The sequence below is a fragment of the Accipiter gentilis genome, chromosome 6, assembly GCF_929443795.1.
Source record: "Accipiter gentilis chromosome 6, bAccGen1.1, whole genome shotgun sequence".
Classification (NCBI taxonomy): domain Eukaryota; kingdom Metazoa; phylum Chordata; class Aves; order Accipitriformes; family Accipitridae; genus Astur; species Astur gentilis.
The window spans coordinates 16696778-16722563 of NC_064885.1; the positions used below are offsets into that span (position 1 = coordinate 16696778).

General features: G+C 66.9%; 15 non-coding genes across 15 annotated transcripts; all 15 read right to left on the minus strand.

The window, feature by feature from the left end:
* Positions 1–913: 913 nt before the first annotated feature.
* Positions 914–1032, minus strand: LOC126040164 (5S ribosomal RNA). The gene has a single exon (XR_007506582.1). It is a non-coding gene; the product is annotated as a 5S ribosomal RNA (ribosomal RNA).
* A 1601-nt stretch (positions 1033–2633) lies between these two features.
* On the minus strand, positions 2634–2752 carry LOC126040165 (5S ribosomal RNA). Its single transcript, XR_007506583.1, has one exon. It is a non-coding gene; the product is annotated as a 5S ribosomal RNA (ribosomal RNA).
* A 1601-nt stretch (positions 2753–4353) lies between these two features.
* LOC126040166 (5S ribosomal RNA) lies at positions 4354–4472 on the minus strand. Its single transcript, XR_007506584.1, has one exon. It is a non-coding gene; the product is annotated as a 5S ribosomal RNA (ribosomal RNA).
* Positions 4473–6386: 1914 nt separating this feature from the next.
* On the minus strand, positions 6387–6505 carry LOC126040167 (5S ribosomal RNA). The gene has a single exon (XR_007506585.1). It is a non-coding gene; the product is annotated as a 5S ribosomal RNA (ribosomal RNA).
* A 1914-nt stretch (positions 6506–8419) lies between these two features.
* Positions 8420–8538, minus strand: LOC126040168 (5S ribosomal RNA). Its single transcript, XR_007506586.1, has one exon. It is a non-coding gene; the product is annotated as a 5S ribosomal RNA (ribosomal RNA).
* A 666-nt stretch (positions 8539–9204) lies between these two features.
* LOC126040062 (5S ribosomal RNA) lies at positions 9205–9323 on the minus strand. Its single transcript, XR_007506484.1, has one exon. It is a non-coding gene; the product is annotated as a 5S ribosomal RNA (ribosomal RNA).
* A 1601-nt stretch (positions 9324–10924) lies between these two features.
* Positions 10925–11043, minus strand: LOC126040169 (5S ribosomal RNA). The gene has a single exon (XR_007506587.1). It is a non-coding gene; the product is annotated as a 5S ribosomal RNA (ribosomal RNA).
* A 2227-nt stretch (positions 11044–13270) lies between these two features.
* On the minus strand, positions 13271–13389 carry LOC126040170 (5S ribosomal RNA). The gene has a single exon (XR_007506588.1). It is a non-coding gene; the product is annotated as a 5S ribosomal RNA (ribosomal RNA).
* Positions 13390–14990: 1601 nt separating this feature from the next.
* LOC126040172 (5S ribosomal RNA) lies at positions 14991–15109 on the minus strand. Its single transcript, XR_007506590.1, has one exon. It is a non-coding gene; the product is annotated as a 5S ribosomal RNA (ribosomal RNA).
* A 1601-nt stretch (positions 15110–16710) lies between these two features.
* LOC126040173 (5S ribosomal RNA) lies at positions 16711–16829 on the minus strand. Its single transcript, XR_007506591.1, has one exon. It is a non-coding gene; the product is annotated as a 5S ribosomal RNA (ribosomal RNA).
* A 1601-nt stretch (positions 16830–18430) lies between these two features.
* Positions 18431–18549, minus strand: LOC126040080 (5S ribosomal RNA). Its single transcript, XR_007506501.1, has one exon. It is a non-coding gene; the product is annotated as a 5S ribosomal RNA (ribosomal RNA).
* A 1601-nt stretch (positions 18550–20150) lies between these two features.
* On the minus strand, positions 20151–20269 carry LOC126040081 (5S ribosomal RNA). The gene has a single exon (XR_007506502.1). It is a non-coding gene; the product is annotated as a 5S ribosomal RNA (ribosomal RNA).
* Positions 20270–21870: 1601 nt separating this feature from the next.
* On the minus strand, positions 21871–21989 carry LOC126040174 (5S ribosomal RNA). The gene has a single exon (XR_007506592.1). It is a non-coding gene; the product is annotated as a 5S ribosomal RNA (ribosomal RNA).
* A 1601-nt stretch (positions 21990–23590) lies between these two features.
* Positions 23591–23709, minus strand: LOC126040082 (5S ribosomal RNA). The gene has a single exon (XR_007506503.1). It is a non-coding gene; the product is annotated as a 5S ribosomal RNA (ribosomal RNA).
* A 1601-nt stretch (positions 23710–25310) lies between these two features.
* On the minus strand, positions 25311–25429 carry LOC126040175 (5S ribosomal RNA). The gene has a single exon (XR_007506593.1). It is a non-coding gene; the product is annotated as a 5S ribosomal RNA (ribosomal RNA).
* Between the last annotated feature and the right edge of the window lie 357 nt (positions 25430–25786).

The following is a 25786-nucleotide window of genomic DNA, read 5'->3' on the forward strand; positions in this document are numbered from 1 at the left end:
CCCAACAACTCAAGCACAGCAACGCAACACCTCTAGAACACACACCTGCCCCACCACGGAGACCCCCAGCAATACCCGTTCACATCCCCACGCAACTCTGCCCCGCCAAGATCCCTCTCGGGCGACCACAACCACACTCCTACCCCACACTGCAGCCTCACCGACCCACGCACAGCAGCGGCACGCCTCTAGACACACACCTGCCCCACCACGGAGACCCCCTGCAATACCCGCTCTCATCCCCACGCACCCCTGCCCCGCAAAGAGGCCCCTGGTGCCACTGACAGCAGGCTCCCACCCCACACTGCAGCCCCACCGACTCACGCACAGCAACGGAACACCTCTAGGACACACACCTGCCCCACCACCATCACCCCTGGCAACACCCGCTCTCATCCCCACGCACGCCTGCCCCGCAAAGTGGCCCCTCGGGCCACCGGCAACAGGCTCTCGTCCCACACTACAGCCTCACCGACCCACGCACAGCAGCGGCACGCCTCCAGAACACACACCTGCCCCACCGCGGTGACCCCCGGCAACACCCGCTCACATCCCCACGCAACCCTGCCCCGCCAAGAGCCCTCTCGGGCGACCACAACCACGCTCCCACCCCACACTGCAGCCCCACGGAGGGGGGCTGCAGGCAACACCCACACACACCTGCCTTCACCACGTCGACCCCCTGCATCACCTCTACACATCCCCACGCCCCACATCAAGCCCTCTCGCCTAACCACAACCACGCTCTCACCCCGCACTGCAGCCCCACCCACCCACAGAGCAGAGCGCCAGACAGTCGCAGAGCACACCTGCCCCACCACCGCGACCCCGGCCCTCACCCGCACACCCCTGCCCCTCCGCAACACCGCAGCAAGAAAACAGGGGCCGCCCCGCGGCCTCCGCCAAGGCCAAAAGCCTACAGCACCCGGTATTCCCAGGCGGTCTCCCATCCAAGTACTAACCGGGCCCGACCCTGCTTAGCTTCCGAGATCAGACGAGATCGGGCGTTCTCAGGGTGGTATGGCCGTAGGCAGCCCTGTCCCCGCCAAGAGCCCTCTCGGGTGACGACAACCACGCTCCTACCCCACGCTACGGACTCACTGAGACACGCACAGCAACGGAACGCCTCTAGAACACGCACCTGCCCCACCACGGTCACCCCTGGCAACACCCGCTCTCATCCCCACGCAGCCCTGACCCGCAAAGAGGCCCCTCGGGCCACCGGCAACAGGCTCTCGTCCCACACTACAGCCTCACCGACCCACGCACAGCAGCGGCACGCCTCCAGAACACACACCTGCCCCACCGCGGTGACCCCCGGCAACACCCGCTCACATCCCCACGCAACCCAGGCCCCGCCAAGAGCCCTCTCGGGTGACGACAACCACGCTCCTACCCCACACTACAGACTCACTGAGACACGCACAGCAGCGGCACGCCTCTGGGACACACACCTGCCCCACCACGGTGACCCCCATCAACACCCAGTCTCATCCCCACGCTACCCTGCCCCGCAAGGAGGCCCCTCGGGCCACCGACAACAGGCTCCCGCCCCACACTACTGACTCACTGAGACACGCACAGCAGCGGCACGCCTCAGGACACACACCTGCCCCACCACGGTGACCCCCGGCAACACCCGCTCTCATCCCCACGCACCCCTGCCCCTCAGAGAGTCCCCTCGGACCACCAACACCACGCTCCCACCCCACACTGCAGCCCCAACAACTCAAGCACAGCAACGCAACACCTCTAGAACACACACCTGCCCCACCACGGAGACCCCCAGCAATACCCGTTCACATCCCCACGCAACTCTGCCCCGCCAAGATCCCTCTCGGGCGACCACAACCACACTCCTACCCCACACTGCAGCCTCACCGACCCACGCACAGCAGCGGCACGCCTCTAGACACACACCTGCCCCACCACGGAGACCCCCTGCAATACCCGCTCTCATCCCCACGCACCCCTGCCCCGCAAAGAGGCCCCTGGTGCCACTGACAGCAGGCTCCCACCCCACACTGCAGCCCCACCGACTCACGCACAGCAACGGAACACCTCTAGGACACACACCTGCCCCACCACCATCACCCCTGGCAACACCCGCTCTCATCCCCACGCACACCTGCCCCGCAAAGTGGCCCCTCGGGCCACCGGCAACAGGCTCTCGTCCCACACTACAGCCTCACCGACCCACGCACAGCAGCGGCACGCCTCCAGAACACACACCTGCCCCACCGCGGTGACCCCCGGCAACACCCGCTCACATCCCCACGCAACCCTGCCCCGCCAAGAGCCCTCTCGGGCGACCACAACCACGCTCCCACCCCACACTGCAGCCCCACGGAGGGGGGCTGCAGGCAACGCCCACACACACCTGCCTTCACCACGTCGACCCCCTGCATCACCTCTACACATCCCCACGCCCCACATCAAGCCCTCTCGCCTAACCACAACCACGCTCTCACCCCGCACTGCAGCCCCACCCACCCACAGAGCAGAGCGCCAGACAGTCGCAGAGCACACCTGCCCCACCACCGCGACCCCGGCCCTCACCCGCACACCCCTGCCCCTCCGCAACACCGCAGCAAGAAAACAGGGGCCGCCCCGCGGCCTCCGCCAAGGCCAAAAGCCTACAGCACCCGGTATTCCCAGGCGGTCTCCCATCCAAGTACTAACCGGGCCCGACCCTGCTTAGCTTCCGAGATCAGACGAGATCGGGCGTTCTCAGGGTGGTATGGCCGTAGGCAGCCCTGTCCCCGCCAAGAGCCCTCTCGGGTGACGACAACCACGCTCCTACCCCACGCTACGGACTCACTGAGACACGCACAGCAACGGAACGCCTCTAGAACACGCACCTGCCCCACCACGGTCACCCCTGGCAACACCCGCTCTCATCCCCACGCAGCCCTGACCCGCAAAGAGGCCCCTCGGGCCACCGGCAACAGGCTCTCGTCCCACACTACAGCCTCACCGACCCACGCACAGCAGCGGCACGCCTCCAGAACACACACCTGCCCCACCGCGGTGACCCCCGGCAACACCCGCTCACATCCCCACGCAACCCAGGCCCCGCCAAAGGCCCTCTCGGGTGACGACAACCACGCTCCTACCCCACACTACAGACTCACTGAGACACGCACAGCAGCGGCACGCCTCTGGGACACACACCTGCCCCACCACGGTGACCCCCATCAACACCCAGTCTCATCCCCACGCTACCCTGCCCCGCAAGGAGGCCCCTCGGGCCACCGACAACAGGCTCCCGCCCCACACTACTGACTCACTGAGACACGCACAGCAGCGGCACGCCTCAGGACACACACCTGCCCCACCCCGGTGACCCCCGGCAACACCCGCTCTCATCCCCACGCACCCCTGCCCCTCAGAGAGTCCCCTCGGACCACCAGCACCACGCTCCCACCCCACACTGCAGCCCCAACAACTCAAGCACAGCAACGCAACACCTCTAGAACACACACCTGCCCCACCACGGAGACCCCCAGCAATACCCGTTCACATCCCCACGCAACTCTGCCCCGCCAAGATCCCTCTCGGGCGACCACAACCACACTCCTACCCCACACTGCAGCCTCACCGACCCACGCACAGCAGCGGCACGCCTCTAGACACACACCTGCCCCACCACGGAGACCCCCTGCAATACCCGCTCTCATCCCCACGCACCCCTGCCCCGCAAAGAGGCCCCTGGTGCCACTGACAGCAGGCTCCCACCCCACACTGCAGCCCCACCGACTCACGCACAGCAACGGAACACCTCTAGGACACACACCTGCCCCACCACCAGCACCCCTGGCAACACCCGCTCTCATCCCCACGCACACCTGCCCCGCAAAGTGGCCCCTCGGGCCACCGGCAACAGGCTCTCGTCCCACACTACAGCCTCACCGACCCACGCACAGCAGCGGCACGCCTCCAGAACACACACCTGCCCCACCGCGGTGACCCCCGGCAACACCCGCTCACATCCCCACGCAACCCTGCCCCGCCAAGAGCCCTCTCGGGCGACCACAACCACGCTCCCACCCCACACTGCAGCCCCACGGAGGGGGGCTGCAGGCAACACCCACACACACCTGCCTTCACCACGTCGACCCCCTGCATCACCTCTACACATCCCCACGCCCCACATCAAGCCCTCTCGCCTAACCACAACCACGCTCTCACCCCGCACTGCAGCCCCACCCACCCACAGAGCAGAGCGCCAGACAGTCGCAGAGCACACCTGCCCCACCACCGCGACCCCGGCCCTCACCCGCACACCCCTGCCCCTCCGCAACACCGCAGCAAGAAAACAGGGGCCGCCCCGCGGCCTCCGCCAAGGCCAAAAGCCTACAGCACCCGGTATTCCCAGGCGGTCTCCCATCCAAGTACTAACCGGGCCCGACCCTGCTTAGCTTCCGAGATCAGACGAGATCGGGCGTTCTCAGGGTGGTATGGCCGTAGGCAGCCCTGTCCCCGCCAAGAGCCCTCTCGGGTGACGACAACCACGCTCCTACCCCACGCTACGGACTCACTGAGACACGCACAGCAACGGAACGCCTCTAGAACACGCACCTGCCCCACCACGGTCACCCCTGGCAACACCCGCTCTCATCCCCACGCAGCCCTGACCCGCAAAGAGGCCCCTCAGGCCACCGGCAACAGGCTCTCGTCCCACACTACAGCCTCACCGACCCACGCGCAGCAGCGGCACGCCTCCAGAACAAACACCTGCCCCACCGCGGTGACCCCCGGCAACATCCGCTCACATCCCCACGCAACCCAGGCCCCGCCAAGAGCCCTCTCGGGTGACGACAACCACGCTCCTACCCCACACTACAGACTCACTGAGACACGCACAGCAGCGGCACGCCTCTGGGACACACACCTGCCCCACCACGGTGACCCCCATCAACACCCAATCTCATCCCCACGCTACCCTGCCCCGCAAAGAGGCCCCTCGGGCCACCGGCAACAGGCTCTCGTCCCACACTACAGCCTCACCGACCCACGCACAGCAGCGGCACGCCTCCAGAACACACACCTGCCCCACCGCGGTGACCCCCGGCAACATCCGCTCACATCCCCACGCAACCCAGGCCCCGCCAAGAGCCCTCTCGGGTGACGACAACCACGCTCCTACCCCACACTACAGACTCACTGAGACACGCACAGCAGCGGCACGCCTCTGGGACACACACCTGCCCCACCACGGTGACCCCCATCAACACCCAGTCTCATCCCCACGCTACCCTGCCCCGCAAGGAGGCCCCTCGGGCCACCGACAACAGGCTCCCGCCCCACACTACTGACTCACTGAGACACGCACAGCAGCGGCACGCCTCAGGACACACACCTGCCCCACCACGGTGACCCCCGGCAACACCCGCTCTCATCCCCACGCACCCCTGCCCCTCAGAGAGTCCCCTCGGACCACCAGCACCACGCTCCCACCCCACACTGCAGCCCCAACAACTCAAGCACAGCAACGCAACACCTCTAGAACACACACCTGCCCCACCACGGAGACCCCCAGCAATACCCGTTCACATCCCCACGCAACTCTGCCCCGCCAAGATCCCTCTCGGGCGACCACAACCACACTCCTACCCCACACTGCAGCCTCACCGACCCACGCACAGCAGCGGCACGCCTCTAGACACACACCTGCCCCACCACGGAGACCCCCTGCAATACCCGCTCTCATCCCCACGCACCCCTGCCCCGCAAAGAGGCCCCTGGTGCCACTGACAGCAGGCTCCCACCCCACACTGCAGCCCCACCGACTCACGCACAGCAACGGAACACCTCTAGGACACACACCTGCCCCACCACCATCACCCCTGGCAACACCCGCTCTCATCCCCACGCACGCCTGCCCCGCAAAGTGGCCCCTCGGGCCACCGGCAACAGGCTCTCGTCCCACACTACAGCCTCACCGACCCACGCACAGCAGCGGCACGCCTCCAGAACACACACCTGCCCCACCGCGGTGACCCCCGGCAACACCCGCTCACATCCCCACGCAACCCTGCCCCGCCAAGAGCCCTCTCGGGCGACCACAACCACGCTCCCACCCCACACTGCAGCCCCACGGAGGGGGGCTGCAGGCAACACCCACACACACCTGCCTTCACCACGTCGACCCCCTGCATCACCTCTACACATCCCCACGCCCCACATCAAGCCCTCTCGCCTAACCACAACCACGCTCTCACCCCGCACTGCAGCCCCACCCACCCACAGAGCAGAGCGCCAGACAGTCGCAGAGCACACCTGCCCCACCACCGCGACCCCGGCCCTCACCCGCACACCCCTGCCCCTCCGCAACACCGCAGCAAGAAAACAGGGGCCGCCCCGCGGCCTCCGCCAAGGCCAAAAGCCTACAGCACCCGGTATTCCCAGGCGGTCTCCCATCCAAGTACTAACCGGGCCCGACCCTGCTTAGCTTCCGAGATCAGACGAGATCGGGCGTTCTCAGGGTGGTATGGCCGTAGGCAGCCCTGTCCCCGCCAAGAGCCCTCTCGGGTGACGACAACCACGCTCCTACCCCACGCTACGGACTCACTGAGACACGCACAGCAACGGAACGCCTCTAGAACACGCACCTGCCCCACCACGGTCACCCCTGGCAACACCCGCTCTCATCCCCACGCAGCCCTGACCCGCAAAGAGGCCCCTCAGGCCACCGGCAACAGGCTCTCGTCCCACACTACAGCCTCACCGACCCACGCGCAGCAGCGGCACGCCTCCAGAACAAACACCTGCCCCACCGCGGTGACCCCCGGCAACATCCGCTCACATCCCCACGCAACCCAGGCCCCGCCAAGAGCCCTCTCGGGTGACGACAACCACGCTCCTACCCCACACTACAGACTCACTGAGACACGCACAGCAGCGGCACGCCTCTGGGACACACACCTGCCCCACCACGGTGACCCCCATCAACACCCAATCTCATCCCCACGCTACCCTGCCCCGCAAAGAGGCCCCTCGGGCCACCGGCAACAGGCTCTCGTCCCACACTACAGCCTCACCGACCCACGCACAGCAGCGGCACGCCTCCAGAACACACACCTGCCCCACCGCGGTGACCCCCGGCAACATCCGCTCACATCCCCACGCAACCCAGGCCCCGCCAAGAGCCCTCTCGGGTGACGACAACCACGCTCCTACCCCACACTACAGACTCACTGAGACACGCACAGCAGCGGCACGCCTCTGGGACACACACCTGCCCCACCACGGTGACCCCCATCAACACCCAGTCTCATCCCCACGCTACCCTGCCCCGCAAGGAGGCCCCTCGGGCCACCGACAACAGGCTCCCGCCCCACACTACTGACTCACTGAGACACGCACAGCAGCGGCACGCCTCAGGACACACACCTGCCCCACCACGGTGACCCCCGGCAACACCCGCTCTCATCCCCACGCACCCCTGCCCCTCAGAGAGTCCCCTCGGACCACCAGCACCACGCTCCCACCCCACACTGCAGCCCCAACAACTCAAGCACAGCAACGCAACACCTCTAGAACACACACCTGCCCCACCACGGAGACCCCCAGCAATACCCGTTCACATCCCCACGCAACTCTGCCCCGCCAAGATCCCTCTCGGGCGACCACAACCACACTCCTACCCCACACTGCAGCCTCACCGACCCACGCACAGCAGCGGCACGCCTCTAGACACACACCTGCCCCACCACGGAGACCCCCTGCAATACCCGCTCTCATCCCCACGCACCCCTGCCCCGCAAAGAGGCCCCTGGTGCCACTGACAGCAGGCTCCCACCCCACACTGCAGCCCCACCGACTCACGCACAGCAACGGAACACCTCTAGGACACACACCTGCCCCACCACCATCACCCCTGGCAACACCCGCTCTCATCCCCACGCACGCCTGCCCCGCAAAGTGGCCCCTCGGGCCACCGGCAACAGGCTCTCGTCCCACACTACAGCCTCACCGACCCACGCACAGCAGCGGCACGCCTCCAGAACACACACCTGCCCCACCGCGGTGACCCCCGGCAACACCCGCTCACATCCCCACGCAACCCTGCCCCGCCAAGAGCCCTCTCGGGCGACCACAACCACGCTCCCACCCCACACTGCAGCCCCACGGAGGGGGGCTGCAGGCAACACCCACACACACCTGCCTTCACCACGTCGACCCCCTGCATCACCTCTACACATCCCCACGCCCCACATCAAGCCCTCTCGCCTAACCACAACCACGCTCTCACCCCGCACTGCAGCCCCACCCACCCACAGAGCAGAGCGCCAGACAGTCGCAGAGCACACCTGCCCCACCACCGCGACCCCGGCCCTCACCCGCACACCCCTGCCCCTCCGCAACACCGCAGCAAGAAAACAGGGGCCGCCCCGCGGCCTCCGCCAAGGCCAAAAGCCTACAGCACCCGGTATTCCCAGGCGGTCTCCCATCCAAGTACTAACCGGGCCCGACCCTGCTTAGCTTCCGAGATCAGACGAGATCGGGCGTTCTCAGGGTGGTATGGCCGTAGGCAGCCCTGTCCCCGCCAAGAGCCCTCTCGGGTGACGACAACCACGCTCCTACCCCACGCTACGGACTCACTGAGACACGCACAGCAACGGAACGCCTCTAGAACACGCACCTGCCCCACCACGGTCACCCCTGGCAACACCCGCTCTCATCCCCACGCAGCCCTGACCCGCAAAGAGGCCCCTCGGGCCACCGGCAACAGGCTCTCGTCCCACACTACAGCCTCACCGACCCACGCACAGCAGCGGCACGCCTCCAGAACACACACCTGCCCCACCGCGGTGACCCCCGGCAACACCCGCTCACATCCCCACGCAACCCTGCCCCGCCAAGAGCCCTCTCGGGCGACCACAACCACGCTCCCACCCCACACTGCAGCCCCACGGAGGGGGGCTGCAGGCAACACCCACACACACCTGCCCTCACCACGTCGACCCCCTGCATCACCTCTACACATCCCCACGCCCCACATCAAGCCCTCTCGCCTAACCACAACCACGCTCTCACCCCGCACTGCAGCCCCACCCACCCACAGAGCAGAGCGCCAGACAGTCGCAGAGCACACCTGCCCCACCACCGCGACCCCGGCCCTCACCCGCACACCCCTGCCCCTCCGCAACACCGCAGCAAGAAAACAGGGGCCGCCCCGCGGCCTCCGCCAAGGCCAAAAGCCTACAGCACCCGGTATTCCCACGCGGTCTCCCATCCAAGTACTAACCGGGCCCGACCCTGCTTAGCTTCCGAGATCAGACGAGATCGGGCGTTCTCAGGGTGGTATGGCCGTAGGCAGCCCTGTCCCCGCCAAGAGCCCTCTCGGGTGACGACAACCACGCTCCTACCCCACGCTACGGACTCACTGAGACACGCACAGCAACGGAACGCCTCTAGAACACGCACCTGCCCCACCACGGTCACCCCTGGCAACACCCGCTCTCATCCCCACGCCGCCCTGACCCGCAAAGAGGCCCCTCGGGCCACCGGCAACAGGCTCTCGTCCCACACTACAGCCTCACCGACCCACGCACAGCAGCGGCACGCCTCCAGAACACACACCTGCCCCACCGCGGTGACCCCCGGCAACATCCGCTCACATCCCCACGCAACCCAGGCCCCGCCAAGAGCCCTCTCGGGTGACGACAACCACGCTCCTACCTCACACTACAGACTCACTGAGACACGCACAGCAGCGGCACGCCTCTGGGACACACACCTGCCCCACCACGGTGACCCCCATCAACACCCAGTCTCATCCCCACGCTACCCTGCCCCGCAAGGAGGCCCCTCGGGCCACCGACAACAGGCTCCCGCCCCTCACTACTGACTCACTGAGACACACACAGCTGCGGCACGCCTCAGGACACACACCTGCCCCACCACGGTGACCCCCGGCAACACCCGCTCTCATCCCCACGCACCCCTGCCCCTCAGAGAGTCCCCTCGGACCACCAGCACCACGCTCCCACCCCACACTGCAGCCCCAACAACTCAAGCACAGCAACGCAACACCTCTAGAACACACACCTGCCCCACCACGGAGACCCCCAGCAATACCCGTTCACATCCCCACGCAACTCTGCCCCGCCAAGATCCCTCTCGGGCGACCACAACCACACTCCTACCCCACACTGCAGCCTCACCGACCCACGCACAGCAGCGGCACGCCTCTAGACACACACCTGCCCCACCACGGAGACCCCCTGCAATACCCGCTCTCATCCCCACGCACCCCTGCCCCGCAAAGAGGCCCCTGGTGCCACTGACAGCAGGCTCCCACCCCACACTGCAGCCCCACCGACTCACGCACAGCAACGGAACACCTCTAGGACACACACCTGCCCCACCACCAGCACCCCTGGCAACACCCGCTCTCATCCCCACGCACACCTGCCCCGCAAAGTGGCCCCTCGGGCCACCGGCAACAGGCTCTCGTCCCACACTACAGCCTCACCGACCCACGCACAGCAGCGGCACGCCTCCAGAACACACACCTGCCCCACCGCGGTGACCCCCGGCAACACCCGCTCACATCCCCACGCAACCCTGCCCCGCCAAGAGCCCTCTCGGGCGACCACAACCACGCTCCCACCCCACACTGCAGCCCCACGGAGGGGGGCTGCAGGCAACACCCACACACACCTGCCTTCACCACGTCGACCCCCTGCATCACCTCTACACATCCCCACGCCCCACATCAAGCCCTCTCGCCTAACCACAACCACGCTCTCACCCCGCACTGCAGCCCCACCCACCCACAGAGCAGAGCGCCAGACAGTCGCAGAGCACACCTGCCCCACCACCGCGACCCCGGCCCTCACCCGCACACCCCTGCCCCTCCGCAACACCGCAGCAAGAAAACAGGGGCCGCCCCGCGGCCTCCGCCAAGGCCAAAAGCCTACAGCACCCGGTATTCCCAGGCGGTCTCCCATCCAAGTACTAACCGGGCCCGACCCTGCTTAGCTTCCGAGATCAGACGAGATCGGGCGTTCTCAGGGTGGTATGGCCGTAGGCAGCCCTGTCCCCGCCAAGAGCCCTCTCGGGTGACGACAACCACGCTCCTACCCCACGCTACGGACTCACTGAGACACGCACAGCAACGGAACGCCTCTAGAACACGCACCTGCCCCACCACGGTCACCCCTGGCAACACCCGCTCTCATCCCCACGCAGCCCTGACCCGCAAAGAGGCCCCTCGGGCCACCGGCAACAGGCTCTCGTCCCACACTACAGCCTCACCGACCCACGCGCAGCAGCGGCACGCCTCCAGAACAAACACCTGCCCCACCGCGGTGACCCCCGGCAACATCCGCTCACATCCCCACGCAACCCAGGCCCCGCCAAGAGCCCTCTCGGGTGACGACAACCACGCTCCTACCCCACACTACAGACTCACTGAGACACGCACAGCAGCGGCACGCCTCTGGGACACACACCTGCCCCACCACGGTGACCCCCATCAACACCCAATCTCATCCCCACGCTACCCTGCCCCGCAAAGAGGCCCCTCGGGCCACCGGCAACAGGCTCTCGTCCCACACTACAGCCTCACCGACCCACGCACAGCAGCGGCACGCCTCCAGAACACACACCTGCCCCACCGCGGTGACCCCCGGCAACATCCGCTCACATCCCCACGCAACCCTGTCCCCGCCAAGAGCCCTCTCGGGTGACGACAACCACGCTCCTACCCCACGCTACGGACTCACTGAGACACGCACAGCAACGGAACGCCTCTAGAACACGCACCTGCCCCACCACGGTCACCCCTGGCAACACCCGCTCTCATCCCCACGCAGCCCTGACCCGCAAAGAGGCCCCTCGGGCCACCGGCAACAGGCTCTCGTCCCACACTACAGCCTCACCGACCCACGCACAGCAGCGGCACGCCTCCAGAACACACACCTGCCCCACCGCGGTGACCCCCGGCAACACCCGCTCACATCCCCACGCAACCCAGGCCCCGCCAAGAGCCCTCTCGGGTGACGACAACCACGCTCCTACCCCACACTACAGACTCACTGAGACACGCACAGCAGCGGCACGCCTCTGGGACACACACCTGCCCCACCACGGTGACCCCCATCAACACCCAGTCTCATCCCCACGCTACCCTGCCCCGCAAGGAGGCCCCTCGGGCCACCGACAACAGGCTCCCGCCCCACACTACTGACTCACTGAGACACGCACAGCAGCGGCACGCCTCAGGACACACACCTGCCCCACCACGGTGACCCCCGGCAACACCCGCTCTCATCCCCACGCACCCCTGCCCCTCAGAGAGTCCCCTCGGACCACCAACACCACGCTCCCACCCCACACTGCAGCCCCAACAACTCAAGCACAGCAACGCAACACCTCTAGAACACACACCTGCCCCACCACGGAGACCCCCAGCAATACCCGTTCACATCCCCACGCAACTCTGCCCCGCCAAGATCCCTCTCGGGCGACCACAACCACACTCCTACCCCACACTGCAGCCTCACCGACCCACGCACAGCAGCGGCACGCCTCTAGACACACACCTGCCCCACCACGGAGACCCCCTGCAATACCCGCTCTCATCCCCACGCACCCCTGCCCCGCAAAGAGGCCCCTGGTGCCACTGACAGCAGGCTCCCACCCCACACTGCAGCCCCACCGACTCACGCACAGCAACGGAACACCTCTAGGACACACACCTGCCCCACCACCATCACCCCTGGCAACACCCGCTCTCATCCCCACGCACACCTGCCCCGCAAAGTGGCCCCTCGGGCCACCGGCAACAGGCTCTCGTCCCACACTACAGCCTCACCGACCCACGCACAGCAGCGGCACGCCTCCAGAACACACACCTGCCCCACCGCGGTGACCCCCGGCAACACCCGCTCACATCCCCACGCAACCCTGCCCCGCCAAGAGCCCTCTCGGGCGACCACAACCACGCTCCCACCCCACACTGCAGCCCCACGGAGGGGGGCTGCAGGCAACGCCCACACACACCTGCCTTCACCACGTCGACCCCCTGCATCACCTCTACACATCCCCACGCCCCACATCAAGCCCTCTCGCCTAACCACAACCACGCTCTCACCCCGCACTGCAGCCCCACCCACCCACAGAGCAGAGCGCCAGACAGTCGCAGAGCACACCTGCCCCACCACCGCGACCCCGGCCCTCACCCGCACACCCCTGCCCCTCCGCAACACCGCAGCAAGAAAACAGGGGCCGCCCCGCGGCCTCCGCCAAGGCCAAAAGCCTACAGCACCCGGTATTCCCAGGCGGTCTCCCATCCAAGTACTAACCGGGCCCGACCCTGCTTAGCTTCCGAGATCAGACGAGATCGGGCGTTCTCAGGGTGGTATGGCCGTAGGCAGCCCTGTCCCCGCCAAGAGCCCTCTCGGGTGACGACAACCACGCTCCTACCCCACGCTACGGACTCACTGAGACACGCACAGCAACGGAACGCCTCTAGAACACGCACCTGCCCCACCACGGTCACCCCTGGCAACACCCGCTCTCATCCCCACGCAGCCCTGACCCGCAAAGAGGCCCCTCGGGCCACCGGCAACAGGCTCTCGTCCCACACTACAGCCTCACCGACCCACGCACAGCAGCGGCACGCCTCCAGAACACACACCTGCCCCACCGCGGTGACCCCCGGCAACACCCGCTCACATCCCCACGCAACCCAGGCCCCGCCAAGAGCCCTCTCGGGTGACGACAACCACGCTCCTACCCCACACTACAGACTCACTGAGACACGCACAGCAGCGGCACGCCTCTGGGACACACACCTGCCCCACCACGGTCACCCCCATCAACACCCAGTCTCATCCCCACGCTACCCTGCCCCGCAAGGAGGCCCCTCGGGCCACCGACAACAGGCTCCCGCCCCACACTACTGACTCACTGAGACACGCACAGCAGCGGCACGCCTCAGGACACATACCTGCCCCGCCACGGTGACCCCCGGCAACACCCGCTCTCATCCCCACGCACCCCTGCCCCTCAGAGAGTCCCCTCGGACCACCAGCACCACGCTCCCACCCCACACTGCAGCCCCAACAACTCAAGCACAGCAACGCAACACCTCTAGAACACACACCTGCCCCACCACGGAGACCCCCAGCAATACCCGTTCACATCCCCACGCAACTCTGCCCCGCCAAGATCCCTCTCGGGCGACCACAACCACACTCCTACCCCACACTGCAGCCTCACCGACCCACGCACAGCAGCGGCACGCCTCTAGACACACACCTGCCCCACCACGGAGACCCCCTGCAATACCCGCTCTCATCCCCACGCACCCCTGCCCCGCAAAGAGGCCCCTGGTGCCACTGACAGCAGGCTCCCACCCCACACTGCAGCCCCACCGACTCACGCACAGCAACGGAACACCTCTAGGACACACACCTGCCCCACCACCATCACCCCTGGCAACACCCGCTCTCATCCCCACGCACGCCTACCCCGCAAAGTGGCCCCTCGGGCCACCGGCAACAGGCTCTCGTCCCACACTACAGCCTCACCGACCCACGCACAGCAGCGGCACGCCTCCAGAACACACACCTGCCCCACCGCGGTGACCCCCGGCAACACCCGCTCACATCCCCACGCAACCCTGCCCCGCCAAGAGCCCTCTCGGGCGACCACAACCACGCTCCCACCCCACACTGCAGCCCCACGGAGGGGGGCTGCAGGCAACGCCCACACACACCTGCCTTCACCACGTCGACCCCCTGCATCACCTCTACACATCCCCACGCCCCACATCAAGCCCTCTCGCCTAACCACAACCACGCTCTCACCCCGCACTGCAGCCCCACCCACCCACAGAGCAGAGCGCCAGACAGTCGCAGAGCACACCTGCCCCACCACCGCGACCCCGGCCCTCACCCGCACACCCCTGCCCCTCCGCAACACCGCAGCAAGAAAACAGGGGCCGCCCCGCGGCCTCCGCCAAGGCCAAAAGCCTACAGCACCCGGTATTCCCAGGCGGTCTCCCATCCAAGTACTAACCGGGCCCGACCCTGCTTAGCTTCCGAGATCAGACGAGATCGGGCGTTCTCAGGGTGGTATGGCCGTAGGCAGCCCTGTCCCCGCCAAGAGCCCTCTCGGGTGACGACAACCACGCTCCTACCCCACGCTACGGACTCACTGAGACACGCACAGCAACGGAACGCCTCTAGAACACGCACCTGCCCCACCACGGTCACCCCTGGCAACACCCGCTCTCATCCCCACGCAGCCCTGACCCGCAAAGAGGCCCCTCGGGCCACCGGCAACAGGCTCTCGTCCCACACTACAGCCTCACCGACCCACGCACAGCAGCGGCACGCCTCCAGAACACACACCTGCCCCACCGCGGTGACCCCCGGCAACACCCGCTCACATCCCCACGCAACCCAGGCCCCGCCAAGAGCCCTCTCGGGTGACGACAACCACGCTCCTACCCCACACTACAGACTCACTGAGACACGCACAGCAGCGGCACGCCTCTGGGACACACACCTGCCCCACCACGGTGACCCCCATCAACACCCAGTCTCATCCCCACGCTACCCTGCCCCGCAAGGAGGCCCCTCGGGCCACCGACAACAGGCTCCCGCCCCACACTACTGACTCACTGAGACACGCACAGCAGCGGCACGCCTCAGGACACATACCTGCCCCGCCACGGTGACCCCCGGCAACACCCGCTCTCATCCCCACGCACCCCTGCCCCTCAGAGAGTCCCCTCGGACCACCAGCACCACGCTCCCACCCCACACTGCAGCCCCAACAACTCAAGCACAGCAACGCAACACCTCTAGAACACACACCTGCCCCACCACGGAGACCCCCAGCAATACCCGTTCACATCCCCACGCAACTCTGCCCCGCCAAGATCCCTCTCGGGCGACCACAACCACACTCCTACCCCACACTGCAGCCTCACCGACCCACGCACAGCAGCGGCACGCCTCTAGACACACACCTGCCCCACCACGGAGACCCCCTGCAATACCCGCTCTCATCCCCACGCACCCCTGCCCCGCAAAGAGGCCCCTGGTGCCACTGACAGCAGGCTCCCACCCCACACTGCAGCCCCACCGACTCACGCACAGCAACGGAACACCTCTAGGACACACACCTGCCCCACCACCATCACCCCTGGCAACACCCGCTCTCATCCCCACGCACGCCTGCCCCGCAAAGTGGCCCCTCGGGCCACCGGCAACAGGCTCTCGTCCCACACTACAGCCTCACCGACCCACGCACAGCAGCGGCACGCCTCCAGAACACACACCTGCCCCACCGCGGTGACCCCCGGCAACACCCGCTCACATCCCCACGCAACCCTGCCCCGCCAAGAGCCCTCTCGGGCGACCACAACCACGCTCCCACCCCACACTGCAGCCCCACGGAGGGGGGCTGCAGGCAACGCCCACACACACCTGCCTTCACCACGTCGACCCCCTGCATCACCTCTACACATCCCCACGCCCCACATCAAGCCCTCTCGCCTAACCACAACCACGCTCTCACCCCGCACTGCAGCCCCACCCACCCACAGAGCAGAGCGCCAGACAGTCGCAGAGCACACCTGCCCCACCACCGCGACCCCGGCCCTCACCCGCACACCCCTGCCCCTCCGCAACACCGCAGCAAGAAAACAGGGGCCGCCCCGCGGCCTCCGCCAAGGCCAAAAGCCTACAGCACCCGGTATTCCCAGGCGGTCTCCCATCCAAGTACTAACCGGGCCCGACCCTGCTTAGCTTCCGAGATCAGACGAGATCGGGCGTTCTCAGGGTGGTATGGCCGTAGGCAGCCCTGTCCCCGCCAAGAGCCCTCTCGGGTGACGACAACCACGCTCCTACCCCACGCTACGGACTCACTGAGACACGCACAGCAACGGAACGCCTCTAGAACACGCACCTGCCCCACCACGGTCACCCCTGGCAACACCCGCTCTCATCCCCACGCAGCCCTGACCCGCAAAGAGGCCCCTCGGGCCACCGGCAACAGGCTCTCGTCCCACACTACAGCCTCACCGACCCACGCACAGCAGCGGCACGCCTCCAGAACACACACCTGCCCCACCGCGGTGACCCCCGGCAACACCCGCTCACATCCCCACGCAACCCAGGCCCCGCCAAGAGCCCTCTCGGGTGACGACAACCACGCTCCTACCCCACACTACAGACTCACTGAGACACGCACAGCAGCGGCACGCCTCTGGGACACACACCTGCCCCACCACGGTGACCCCCATCAACACCCAGTCTCATCCCCACGCTACCCTGCCCCGCAAGGAGGCCCCTCGGGCCACCGACAACAGGCTCCCGCCCCACACTACTGACTCACTGAGACACGCACAGCAGCGGCACGCCTCAGGACACATACCTGCCCCGCCACGGTGACCCCCGGCAACACCCGCTCTCATCCCCACGCACCCCTGCCCCTCAGAGAGTCCCCTCGGACCACCAGCACCACGCTCCCACCCCACACTGCAGCCCCAACAACTCAAGCACAGCAACGCAACACCTCTAGAACACACACCTGCCCCACCACGGAGACCCCCAGCAATACCCGTTCACATCCCCACGCAACTCTGCCCCGCCAAGATCCCTCTCGGGCGACCACAACCACACTCCTACCCCACACTGCAGCCTCACCGACCCACGCACAGCAGCGGCACGCCTCTAGACACACACCTGCCCCACCACGGAGACCCCCTGCAATACCCGCTCTCATCCCCACGCACCCCTGCCCCGCAAAGAGGCCCCTGGTGCCACTGACAGCAGGCTCCCACCCCACACTGCAGCCCCACCGACTCACGCACAGCAACGGAACACCTCTAGGACACACACCTGCCCCACCACCATCACCCCTGGCAACACCCGCTCTCATCCCCACGCACGCCTGCCCCGCAAAGTGGCCCCTCGGGCCACCGGCAACAGGCTCTCGTCCCACACTACAGCCTCACCGACCCACGCACAGCAGCGGCACGCCTCCAGAACACACACCTGCCCCACCGCGGTGACCCCCGGCAACACCCGCTCACATCCCCACGCAACCCTGCCCCGCCAAGAGCCCTCTCGGGCGACCACAACCACGCTCCCACCCCACACTGCAGCCCCACGGAGGGGGGCTGCAGGCAACGCCCACACACACCTGCCTTCACCACGTCGACCCCCTGCATCACCTCTACACATCCCCACGCCCCACATCAAGCCCTCTCGCCTAACCACAACCACGCTCTCACCCCGCACTGCAGCCCCACCCACCCACAGAGCAGAGCGCCAGACAGTCGCAGAGCACACCTGCCCCACCACCGCGACCCCGGCCCTCACCCGCACACCCCTGCCCCTCCGCAACACCGCAGCAAGAAAACAGGGGCCGCCCCGCGGCCTCCGCCAAGGCCAAAAGCCTACAGCACCCGGTATTCCCAGGCGGTCTCCCATCCAAGTACTAACGGGGCCCGACCCTGCTTAGCTTCCGAGATCAGACGAGATCGGGCGTTCTCAGGGTGGTATGGCCGTAGGCAGCCCTGTCCCCGCCAAGAGCCCTCTCGGGTGACGACAACCACGCTCCTACCCCACGCTACGGACTCACTGAGACACGCACAGCAACGGAACGCCTCTAGAACACGCACCTGCCCCACCACGGTCACCCCTGGCAACACCCGCTCTCATCCCCACGCAGCCCTGACCCGCAAAGAGGCCCCTCGGGCCACCGGCAACAGGCTCTCGTCCCACACTACAGCCTCACCGACCCACGCACAGCAGCGGCACGCCTCCAGAACACACACCTGCCCCACCGCGGTGACCCCCGGCAACACCCGCTCACATCCCCACGCAACCCAGGCCCCGCCAAGAGCCCTCTCGGGTGACGACAACCACGCTCCTACCCCACACTACAGACTCACTGAGACACGCACAGCAGCGGCACGCCTCTGGGACACACACCTGCCCCACCACGGTGACCCCCATCAACACCCAGTCTCATCCCCACGCTACCCTGCCCCGCAAGGAGGCCCCTCGGGCCACCGACAACAGGCTCCCGCCCCACACTACTGACTCACTGAGACACGCACAGCAGCGGCACGCCTCAGGACACACACCTGCCCCACCACGGTGACCCCCGGCAACACCCGCTCTCATCCCCACGCACCCCTGCCCCTCAGAGAGTCCCCTCGGACCACCAACACCACGCTCCCACCCCACACTGCAGCCCCAACAACTCAAGCACAGCAACGCAACACCTCTAGAACACACACCTGCCCCACCACGGAGACCCCCAGCAATACCCGTTCACATCCCCACGCAACTCTGCCCCGCCAAGATCCCTCTCGGGCGACCACAACCACACTCCTACCCCACACTGCAGCCTCACCGACCCACGCACAGCAGCGGCACGCCTCTAGACACACACCTGCCCCACCACGGAGACCCCCTGCAATACCCGCTCTCATCCCCACGCACCCCTGCCCCGCAAAGAGGCCCCTGGTGCCACTGACAGCAGGCTCCCACCCCACACTGCAGCCCCACCGACTCACGCACAGCAACGGAACACCTCTAGGACACACACCTGCCCCACCACCATCACCCCTGGCAACACCCGCTCTCATCCCCACGCACACCTGCCCCGCAAAGTGGCCCCTCGGGCCACCGGCAACAGGCTCTCGTCCCACACTACAGCCTCACCGACCCACGCACAGCAGCGGCACGCCTCCAGAACACACACCTGCCCCACCGCGGTGACCCCCGGCAACACCCGCTCACATCCCCACGCAACCCTGCCCCGCCAAGAGCCCTCTCGGGCGACCACAACCACGCTCCCACCCCACACTGCAGCCCCACGGAGGGGGGCTGCAGGCAACGCCCACACACACCTGCCTTCACCACGTCGACCCCCTGCATCACCTCTACACATCCCCACGCCCCACATCAAGCCCTCTCGCCTAACCACAACCACGCTCTCACCCCGCACTGCAGCCCCACCCACCCACAGAGCAGAGCGCCAGACAGTCGCAGAGCACACCTGCCCCACCACCGCGACCCCGGCCCTCACCCGCACACCCCTGCCCCTCCGCAACACCGCAGCAAGAAAACAGGGGCCGCCCCGCGGCCTCCGCCAAGGCCAAAAGCCTACAGCACCCGGTATTCCCAGGCGGTCTCCCATCCAAGTACTAACGGGGCCCGACCCTGCTTAGCTTCCGAGATCAGACGAGATCGGGCGTTCTCAGGGTGGTATGGCCGTAGGCAGCCCTGTCCCTGCCAAGAGCCCTCTCGGGTGACGACAACCACGCTCCTACCCCACGCTACGGACTCACTGAGACACGCACAGCAACGGAACGCCTCTAGAACACGCACCTGCCCCACCACGGTCACCCCTGGCAACACCCGCTCTCATCCCCACGCAGCCCTGACCCGCAAAGAGGCCCCTCGGGCCACCGGCAACAGGCTCTCGTCCCACACTACAGCCTCACCGACCCACGCACAGCAGCGGCACGCCTCCAGAACACACACCTGCCCCACCGCGGTGACCCCCGGCAACACCCGCTCACATCCCCACGCAACCCAGGCCCCGCCAAGAGCCCTCTCGGGTGACGACAACCACGCTCCTACCCCACACTACAGACTCACTGAGACACGCACAGCAGCGGCACGCCTCTGGGACACACACCTGCCCCACCACGGTGACCCCCATCAACACCCAGTCTCATCCCCACGCTACCCTGCCCCGCAAGGAGGCCCCTCGGGCCACCGACAACAGGCTCCCGCCCCGCACTACTGACTCACTGAGACACGCACAGCAGCGGCACGCCTCAGGACACACACCTGCCCCACCACGGTGACCCCCGGCAACACCCGCTCTCATCCCCACGCACCCCTGCCCCTCAGAGAGTCCCCTCGGACCACCAACACCACGCTCCCACCCCACACTGCAGCCCCAACAACTCAAGCACAGCAACGCAACACCTCTAGAACACACACCTGCCCCACCACGGAGACCCCCAGCAATACCCGTTCACATCCCCACGCAACTCTGCCCCGCCAAGATCCCTCTCGGGCGACCACAACCACACTCCTACCCCACACTGCAGCCTCACCGACCCACGCACAGCAGCGGCACGCCTCTAGACACACACCTGCCCCACCACGGAGACCCCCTGCAATACCCGCTCTCATCCCCACGCACCCCTGCCCCGCAAAGAGGCCCCTGGTGCCACTGACAGCAGGCTCCCACCCCACACTGCAGCCCCACCGACTCACGCACAGCAACGGAACACCTCTAGGACACACACCTGCCCCACCACCATCACCCCTGGCAACACCCGCTCTCATCCCCACGCACACCTGCCCCGCAAAGTGGCCCCTCGGGCCACCGGCAACGGGCTCTCGTCCCACACTACAGCCTCACCGACCCACGCACAGCAGCGGCACGCCTCCAGAACACACACCTGCCCCACCGCGGTGACCCCCGGCAACACCCGCTCACATCCCCACGCAACCCTGCCCCGCCAAGAGCCCTCTCGGGCGACCACAACCACGCTCCCACCCCACACTGCAGCCCCACGGAGGGGGGCTGCAGGCAACACCCACACACACCTGCCTTCACCACGTCGACCCCCTGCATCACCTCTACACATCCCCACGCCCCACATCAAGCCCTCTCGCCTAACCACAACCACGCTCTCACCCCGCACTGCAGCCCCACCCACCCACAGAGCAGAGCGCCAGACAGTCGCAGAGCACACCTGCCCCACCACCGCGACCCCGGCCCTCACCCGCACACCCCTGCCCCTCCGCAACACCGCAGCAAGAAAACAGGGGCCGCCCCGCGGCCTCCGCCAAGGCCAAAAGCCTACAGCACCCGGTATTCCCAGGCGGTCTCCCATCCAAGTACTAACCGGGCCCGACCCTGCTTAGCTTCCGAGATCAGACGAGATCGGGCGTTCTCAGGGTGGTATGGCCGTAGGCAGCCCTGTCCCCGCCAAGAGCCCTCTCGGGTGACGACAACCACGCTCCTACCCCACGCTACGGACTCACTGAGACACGCACAGCAACGGAACGCCTCTAGAACACGCACCTGCCCCACCACGGTCACCCCTGGCAACACCCGCTCTCATCCCCACGCAGCCCTGACCCGCAAAGAGGCCCCTCGGGCCACCGGCAACAGGCTCTCGTCCCACACTACAGCCTCACCGACCCACGCACAGCAGCGGCACGCCTCCAGAACACACACCTGCCCCACCGCGGTGACCCCCGGCAACACCCGCTCACATCCCCACGCAACCCAGGCCCCGCCAAGAGCCCTCTCGGGTGACGACAACCACGCTCCTACCCCACACTACAGACTCACTGAGACACGCACAGCAGCGGCACGCCTCTGGGACACACACCTGCCCCACCACGGTGACCCCCATCAACACCCAGTCTCATCCCCACGCTACCCTGCCCCGCAAGGAGGCCCCTCGGGCCACCGACAACAGGCTCCCGCCCCACACTACTGACTCACTGAGACACGCACAGCAGCGGCACGCCTCAGGACACATACCTGCCCCGCCACGGTGACCCCCGGCAACACCCGCTCTCATCCCCACGCACCCCTGCCCCTCAGAGAGTCCCCTCGGACCACCAGCACCACGCTCCCACCCCACACTGCAGCCCCAACAACTCAAGCACAGCAACGCAACACCTCTAGAACACACACCTGCCCCACCACGGAGACCCCCAGCAATACCCGTTCACATCCCCACGCAACTCTGCCCCGCCAAGATCCCTCTCGGGCGACCACAACCACACTCCTACCCCACACTGCAGCCTCACCGACCCACGCACAGCAGCGGCACGCCTCTAGACACACACCTGCCCCACCACGGAGACCCCCTGCAATACCCGCTCTCATCCCCACGCACCCCTGCCCCGCAAAGAGGCCCCTGGTGCCACTGACAGCAGGCTCCCACCCCACACTGCAGCCCCACCGACTCACGCACAGCAACGGAACACCTCTAGGACACACACCTGCCCCACCACCATCACCCCTGGCAACACCCACTCTCATCCCCACGCACACCTGCCCCGCAAAGTGGCCCCTCGGGCCACCGGCAACAGGCTCTCGTCCCACACTACAGCCTCACCGACCCACGCACAGCAGCGGCACGCCTCCAGAACACACACCTGCCCCACCGCGGTGACCCCCGGCAACACCCGCTCACATCCCCACGCAACCCTGCCCCGCCAAGAGCCCTCTCGGGCGACCACAACCACGCTCCCACCCCACACTGCAGCCCCACGGAGGGGGGCTGCAGGCAACGCCCACACACACCTGCCTTCACCACGTCGACCCCCTGCATCACCTCTACACATCCCCACGCCCCACATCAAGCCCTCTCGCCTAACCACAACCACGCTCTCACCCCGCACTGCAGCCCCACCCACCCACAGAGCAGAGCGCCAGACAGTCGCAGAGCACACCAGCCCCACCACCGCGACCCCCGCCCTCACCCGCACACCCCTGCCCCTCCGCAACACCGCAGCAAGAAAACAGGGGCCGCCCCGCGGCCTCCGCCAAGGCCAAAAGCCTACAGCACCCGGTATTCCCAGGCGGTCTCCCATCCAAGTACTAACGGGGCCCGACCCTGCTTAGCTTCCGAGATCAGACGAGATCGGGCGTTCTCAGGGTGGTATGGCCGTAGGCAGCCCTGTCCCCGCCAAGAGCCCTCTCGGGTGACGACAACCACGCTCCTACCCCACGCTACGGACTCACTGAGACACGCACAGCAACGGAACGCCTCTAGAACACGCACCTGCCCCACCACGGTCACCCCTGGCAACACCCGCTCTCATCCCCACGCAGCCCTGACCCGCAAAGAGGCCCCTCGGGCCACCGGCAACAGGCTCTCGTCCCACACTACAGCCTCACCGACCCACGCACAGCAGTGGCACGCCTCCAGAACACACACCTGCCCCACCGCGGTGACCCCCGGCAACACCCGCTCACATCCCCACGCAACCCAGGCCCCGCCAAGAGCCCTCTCGGGTGACGACAACCACGCTCCTACCCCACACTACAGACTCACTGAGACACGCACAGCAGCGGCACGCCTCTGGGACACACACCTGCCCCACCACGGTGACCCCCATCAACACCCAGTCTCATCCCCACGCTACCCTGCCCCGCAAGGAGGCCCCTCGGGCCACCGACAACAGGCTCCCGCCCCGCACTACTGACTCACTGAGACACGCACAGCAGCGGCACGCCTCAGGACACACACCTGCCCCACCACGGTGACCCCCGGCAACACCCGCTCTCATCCCCACGCACCCCTGCCCCTCAGAGAGTCCCCTCGGACCACCAACACCACGCTCCCACCCCACACTGCAGCCCCAACAACTCAAGCACAGCAACGCAACACCTCTAGAACACACACCTGCCCCACCACGGAGACCCCCAGCAATACCCGTTCACATCCCCACGCAACTCTGCCCCGCCAAGATCCCTCTCGGGCGACCACAACCACACTCCTACCCCACACTGCAGCCTCACCGACCCACGCACAGCAGCGGCACGCCTCTAGACACACACCTGCCCCACCACGGAGACCCCCTGCAATACCCGCTCTCATCCCCACGCACCCCTGCCCCGCAAAGAGGCCCCTGGTGCCACTGACAGCAGGCTCCCACCCCACACTGCAGCCCCACCGACTCACGCACAGCAACGGAACACCTCTAGGACACACACCTGCCCCACCACCATCACCCCTGGCAACACCCGCTCTCATCCCCACGCACACCTGCCCCGCAAAGTGGCCCCTCGGGCCACCGGCAACGGGCTCTCGTCCCACACTACAGCCTCACCGACCCACGCACAGCAGCGGCACGCCTCCAGAACACACACCTGCCCCACCGCGGTGACCCCCGGCAACACCCGCTCACATCCCCACGCAACCCTGCCCCGCCAAGAGCCCTCTCGGGCGACCACAACCACGCTCCCACCCCACACTGCAGCCCCACGGAGGGGGGCTGCAGGCAACACCCACACACACCTGCCTTCACCACGTCGACCCCCTGCATCACCTCTACACATCCCCACGCCCCACATCAAGCCCTCTCGCCTAACCACAACCACGCTCTCACCCCGCACTGCAGCCCCACCCACCCACAGAGCAGAGCGCCAGACAGTCGCAGAGCACACCTGCCCCACCACCGCGACCCCGGCCCTCACCCGCACACCCCTGCCCCTCCGCAACACCGCAGCAAGAAAACAGGGGCCGCCCCGCGGCCTCCGCCAAGGCCAAAAGCCTACAGCACCCGGTATTCCCAGGCGGTCTCCCATCCAAGTACTAACCGGGCCCGACCCTGCTTAGCTTCCGAGATCAGACGAGATCGGGCGTTCTCAGGGTGGTATGGCCGTAGGCAGCCCTGTCCCCGCCAAGAGCCCTCTCGGGTGACGACAACCACGCTCCTACCCCACGCTACGGACTCACTGAGACACGCACAGCAACGGAACGCCTCTAGAACACGCACCTGCCCCACCACGGTCACCCCTGGCAACACCCGCTCTCATCCCCACGCAGCCCTGACCCGCAAAGAGGCCCCTCGGGCCACCGGCAACAGGCTCTCGTCCCACACTACAGCCTCACCGACCCACGCACAGCAGCGGCACGCCTCCAGAACACACACCTGCCCCACCGCGGTGACCCCCGGCAACACCCGCTCACATCCCCACGCAACCCAGGCCCCGCCAAGAGCCCTCTCGGGTGACGACAACCACG